The sequence below is a fragment of the Chinchilla lanigera genome, unplaced genomic scaffold (genome assembly GCF_000276665.1).
Source record: "Chinchilla lanigera isolate Chin_1 unplaced genomic scaffold, ChiLan1.0 scaffold00025, whole genome shotgun sequence".
NCBI lineage: Eukaryota > Metazoa > Chordata > Mammalia > Rodentia > Chinchillidae > Chinchilla > Chinchilla lanigera.
Window position 1 is genome coordinate 7,728,590 of NW_004955426.1, and position 6,613 is coordinate 7,735,202.

Below are 6,613 nucleotides of genomic sequence, written 5' to 3' on the forward strand. Positions count from 1 at the left end.
TTTGTTTTAATCCTCACCATCTTGGTTTAGTCTTAGATATAATTAAAGACCATGATTAAGTCTTAGTACATTAAGCCTGTGCTAGTGTATCTTTGGTCATTTGGTTGAGGGGTACAGTCTCTGTCACAACACAACAATCACTTGAGAATAATATTTTTGAAATTATACATGTTAATAAAAGTATTTTTGGAAAGTATAAAGCAAATTACTGGATGAATATACGTTAGGATTAATTACTAGGTTAGCACCTGGCTTCAACTGTGTTTAGAAAAGCTGTGATTTCAAAATGCCTGAAGCCGCTCCTCATCCAAGTTGTTTGGCCTCTGTAGCTGGATCCCCTTTCCTAGCCCACCTTTTTTCTTAAAGTCCTATGATTTTAGTAGGTAAGTTTCAGTGATTGCTCAGTTCAACTGAATTCCCAAGTAAGCAGTGTATCTTTATACTACATACTTATACAACTTTACAAAAATTTACTTAATGAGAAAAAGTTTACTTCAATTGTTCTTTCAATATATATTGTCTAGGTGTGGTGTTGCTGGCCTGTAATTCCACCTACTTAGGAGGCTAAACCAGGAGGATAGTGTATTTGAGGTTAGACAGGACAGTTTATGGAAACCCTACCTCAAAATAAAATGCTAAGTGTACGGGAAGCCCTGAGTTTAATCCCCAGTACCACAAATAAGAGAAAAAATATATTTAAGGAGTATTCTATTGTTTAGTCTTCTGATTTTGAAGTTTTTAAAACTATTTTTCCAAATGTTATTGTTTTTGGAAAGTCTTCTTCTATACTTAAGTTCTTTTGACTTACAGTTTTATCATTTTACATTTATCTTTCTTGAAATTTTTGACTTTTGAAAATTTACTTCCATATTGATTTTACTTTGAAAATTTACTTTCCATATTGATTGCTCTGTTTTTGTTCTTTTTTTTTTCTGGTACTGAAAATTGAACTTAGGACCTAGCCTTTGCTAGGCAGGCGTTGTGCTGCTGAGTTATACCCCTGGCCCCTTGTTCTCCTTTTGAAGTAACTGTGTATTAAATCCTTCCTAGCATATATCTTCCCCTTTCTGAACATATTAACTCTCATAAGTTTTTAATCTCCTGTCATATGTACAGTTTTAACTTACCAAAAAATTGTTTGGTTATAGTTCTGTAATATTCTATAACAATGGTATAGATAGCTTAATTAGAAATTAATAGGCAGTCAGGGAGCTGGAGGGAGCTAGCCTGTGAGGAAGTAAGTGCAAAAGATGAACCACACCAAAACTGTGGCTGCCTGGGGATTTAAAGAAAGCCAGGAATGTGAGCCTCCCCAGGGATCAGCAGGAGCTTGACACTACACAGTGAATAGCGCCGTCTGATCCAATGAGCCTAGACAGTGAATCAGACACCTGAATGGTGACTTAAACACCCTGACCCGTACTCCATCCTTTTCCAGAAATACCTTTTTTCTTCTTATGTTAAAAGATACAAATAAGCCGAAGTTAATGACCCTGACCCTCCACCCTTGCTCTGCGCTGCTGTTTCCTATTGGACCAATGTTGGCTAAGCAACTGTACTTGCGATCCTGTGGATTCACTGTAGTGTGACCCATAGTTATCCAAGTCATGATTTTGTTGTATTAAATGCCCTTGACAAAGAACCTCAGCAGCCACACACTCAAGAAGCCCCCTGGGAACCCAAAAGTAATTCTCCTTATTTTGAATAAAATTCTCCTAAAGTTTGGTTTGAGACTTCATTCTTCAATGCTGTGAGACCACAATCTCAGTACACATGGTAACAATAAGTAGTATTATGTGGACATTATGTTCTGAACTATAAAGGCATTACATTCCTTTATTTAAATAAACATGTGAAAGTACAAATAATTAATAACAAAAGGCTGTGTAGTGCAGATGTAATATTTAGAGGATGCTAAAGTAGATGATTGTCTCAGAGACAATAGTGTGAGTGTTGGATTGCAAGCCAAATTACCTGCATTTATTTTTCATAGAATGTCAGTTTAACTTGGAAGAATGGTTGATAGACAATCTATGATGAAACAGATGGATATAGCTGTCTGAAAGTTTCCTGAAAATGAACTCAGTGATCATGTCACTTCAGGAATAATAGGGAAATCATTTTTTTTTTACCAAAATAAGATTTAAGTTTGTAAGTGAACATTTACATTTTAGAAAAATAGTGTGTCAACTTGAGCTATAATTGCCCATTTCAAAGATTTACTAATGACAATTTCAGTGTGATAGTGAAAAATTTATTTGCTTTAGTATAAGGAAGTAAGTCAACATTTAGAAGATCTGTATCTTAATAAATCAATATTTTCAAGTGGTTATTTTAATTTAACAGAAAATTTTAAAACTGATTATGATTTTGAGTTAAATATGAAACAGTTAACCTATACAAACCAAACTTGCAGTTTCATGAAAATTGGAGAACAAAGTTATAAAGAAAAAGGAGGAAGTTAAGAGAGTTTTTATTAGAAAAAGTCTGGATTCTCTAGGAGGTGAATCCAAAATTCCTGCATGATTCCTTGCTCCAGAGCTTTTTATGGATACCCAAAGCACAGGAATTTCTCAACTATTTAGTTGTCTTTGAATTTAAAACAATCAAGTGTAGCTGACCCTCTGTATAATTTTATTGTATAAAGCAAAACTTTTTAAGGTATACAAAATTAGAAACTATATATAAAAATTGTAGATTTCAATTAATAGCTTGGTGTATTTCTGAAATAAAAGTCACACAATATATTTTGGTTTTGGGAGTTTTTCTGCTGTAACATCATGTTTGATGCATATATGTGCTTCCAGAATGTGAATTTTGAACACATAATATTTCATTTTTATATCTATTATGTTATGTAATAACTCAGCTTGTACAGCTACATCTCTTTTACATTTTTCCCTTCTGTTGTACATGATACTTATATAATTATAAAACTTTTACATGTTCCTTAAATTAAGTAATTTGGAAGAATTATTTTAAGCACAATGACTGAAAGAATTTGAAAAGCAATTCCAAGTTTCCCTTAAGAGAAAGGGACAGCATGTAAAAAAATATGAGAAACAAAGCTTTGTAAATGGGGGGGATGGACTGAATGGAGGAGAGGGGGTTGAGAAAAATAAAGAAATCATATTTTATCATGTACAGGTACAAATTCCCTGTGATGAATATGATTATCATGTATATCTAAAATGTACCAATAAATTTAATTATATAAAAAATTGAAAAAAGGAAAAAGTAAATATGAGAAACTGTTTTTTTTTTACAAAAACACATTTAAAAGCTAAAGTTTATTTTTAACATTTTCTTCACATACAAAATAGGTATTGATGCAAATAATTTACACCCTACTACCACATTAACCATATGTTCCTGAGGAACATGAGGGAATGATCAGAAGACAAAACTTGCAATGCCCAGCACAAAAGAACTAACTGTATCTAGATGAATTAAACTTAATAATTAACTGAACTATAGGTATAAAGCATAATTGCCATATATACTACATCTTAGGAACATCAATCATAGGGAAGAAAGGGAGAAAAATATTCACTGGATGTTTTTTTTTTCATTCATAAAAGTTATACATTTCCATTAACTCACTCCTTCACCCTGGAGTGTAACATATACACAGATTAATAACGGTTCCCAGAAAGACAGCAAAACGAAAGTCTATAAACTGAGGTGAGGGATACCTGTGCTACCATAAGGCCAGAGGCAATCAAGTTGTACCTGATCCACAAAGAACTAACTGGAGAGCTGGAACGAGATGGAAGAAGCAGAGTGGATCTGAAATCCTGTATCTGAGGTGACTGATACATTTTACTCCCTCTAGCAGGAGAACTTCTCATCTCCTCCATTTCATTATGTAAAACACAGCACTGCATTTTTATGAGACTACAAGACCTTCACTTGCTTTACAAGAGTGAAAGCAAAAGTTCAATGAGCCGGGACATTTTCTTTAAGCAGCAGCTAAAAGATGTTAGGCAAGCTGCAAGCCTCATCACTGCAGGTGGTCACAGGTATCAATTAGTGTATCTTCCTCCTCCTTGTCTACAGGTTCTAGATCAGCCTCTGGCTTGGTCATCAGTTTCATCTAGGTTACTTTCTATCAGGGATATTCAGACTTTTAACCCTCCATAGAACAAAATTCTTCATTACCCTAAATCTAAATGTGCATATTTTCATTGTTCTTTGGGGCACTCACAGGTCGTATATCATTTGAAGTCTCGGGATTATAACACATAAGACAAATCCCAAATTTGAGTCTCATATTTCTTTTTCAGGGTACCCAGATTTTGAAATAAAAGCTTTGTTAAGACTTCTATGCACCATGTGGCTCATTTTCCTCCTTGCACCAACTTTACTAAGCACAGATGAAAACAGCTGTGGTATGGTACTGGGCACCACATTTTATCACCACACATTTACATTCTTCTGTAACATAATTATTTCTTTTTGGCTTCTAACCACTCAGGTGCAGACTTTCATCTGTAGGATCAAGTTTCTAGGGCTTCGTGCCGTGAAGAGCAGTCAATGATTAGGGGGTTTTTGTAGGACTCCTGTGCTGTTATTTAACTGGGGTGGAGAATTTCAGAAAAGAGTCATAATTAAACATGGAGCTTGGTCTCAAAGAAGCTGCATGAAGTATCCCTCAGGCTTCTCAATTGGAGAGAAGAAAGGGAAAAATTAGTTCTCTGGCTCCCATTTCTCATCCAAAATTTTATCCCACACAGAATTAAGATCACTGTATTTCCGTGACTTCAAGTTGAAAATGAAAGGTCACATACCAGGTTCATAAAGTGATATCAAAAGTAAAATTTGATTGAGGCCATAAAGTGAACAGAATCAGATACACGAGCTGAACTATCTCACAGTTTCTGTTATGTGAGAAACCCAAAGCCTAGGAATTAAAAAGCAAAACAAAGGAAAGTTAATAGGAAACAAAGAGATAGGTCTTTTGCAAAAAGGTTGGGACCAAGAAGTGGAAGAAGAGGGGATGGAGAGGAAGGGAAGGGGGTGAAAAAAATTAAGATATGTTATGCGATGTACCACTGCCCACACGGAATATAATTTTTTGTATTGCAAACATGCAACAATAAAAATATAGTATTTTTAAAAGTTAACTTTGGAACAAGGAGCAAATGGAAATGAAACATGATGAACAGTCCAGGTGGACCTGGAGAAGTAGGTTGTAATTCACTCAGAACTGCTTCCCCCGTGGGCACCCTGAAAAACAGACAGATGAAGAAAAGATGTTTAGAGATAGTATAAAGGAGGCATCCCATACAGTGGTTTTAGGTGGCAGAGATTTATATTGTGGAATTAAGTACTGAGTTTGGGCTACACAATAAAGAATATTATTTGTATTTGCTTTACAAAAAAAATGTAACTTTTATACCAAGGCATTCTCCCTTTGGAATGGAGGGGGTATGACATTTGTATAAATGTCTCATTGAAAAAGCCCGTGTAAGATACATATACCCCGAATACTTGTGCAGGCGGTTCTGGCTCACCTGCCACCTATAGAGAGATTTAAGCATAAAGGATTCAAATGAGAGAACCTCAAGTAGGGTCTGAGAAGGTAATAAAAAGCTTGGGACTCTCAATCAAAACACGGTTGCACAGATGATTTCATTGAAGAATACCAGTAGCTCCTACAACCATAAGAATGAGTTCTATGAAGACAGGAAGTGAAGTCTGAATGAAAGAACAACAGTAGATAGACACAGAAAAACTATGTCAAAAATGTATCATTGTGCTATATTCTCAAGTACCGTGTCTTGGTTACTTTTCTCTCATTGCTGAGACAAAATACCCAACACCCAAAATGAAGGAAGGAAAGGTTTATTTAGCTTACAGTTTGTGGAGGTTTCAGTCCATAGTTGGCTGGCTCCAAGGTAGAAGATAGCAAAGCAACAAGAGCAAAAGGGGGAATGGCAGCTGAACAGCAAAGCAGCCAAGGCAAAAGGGAGGAATGGCGGCAAGCAGCTTCTTTCCCTCCCTTACATTGTAAACAGGCTACCTCCACCTGAGGGGCATAGAGTTTTCACATAATCTCCATGCCCTCCTCTTCCACAGGCTCAGGATGTATACAAAGTAAGCACCCTGGCTTCCTGCTGAGTCCCTTAGCCAAACCTCTAGACTCCCCAAGTTGACACAATGTATCAACCATAACATACCTTACGTTAAAAAGAGCAAAAAAGTCTAGCCAAATGAAAATATGAATTTTTTTCTATGTAAATGATTAAAATGATATGAAAAGTTAAACTCTTCCACATTTAGGGGAGTAAAAGGAAAAATTTGGCAGACATAGTGGGACTCAATGTGCTCGTAATTAATCACCGTGAAACAATGCAGAGTAAAATAAGGAAAGAAGATGCTATTTTTGAGTTGTATTTTTATGTTAATATTTTATACATTCTTCCCATACTTTGCATGCTTTCTAACATTATTAGATTATTTGTACAGTATAACTTCACTGTTCTTTAACAAAAGGTAAAAGCAAGAAACAATTTTAAACAAATATGGATAAATTGAGATAAAAATGTTTCCAGAAAGTTCTTTGTGTTGGCAAACTGGGCAGCAGAGAAGGCACACACAAGTTTCAAAT

At 35.4% G+C, this 6,613-nt stretch overlaps 1 long non-coding RNA gene across 1 annotated transcript in view; it reads left to right on the forward strand.

Annotated features, from left to right (window-relative positions):
• The window catches only part of LOC106148667, a 28,542-nt gene extending 22,424 nt beyond the window's left edge, over positions 1 to 6,118 (forward strand). Inside the window, exon 3 of the long non-coding RNA XR_001234311.1 lies at positions 6,082 to 6,118. This is a non-coding gene — a long non-coding RNA (uncharacterized LOC106148667). The remainder of the gene's footprint in view (positions 1 to 6,081) is intronic.
• The last annotated feature ends 495 nt before the right edge of the window (positions 6,119 to 6,613 follow it).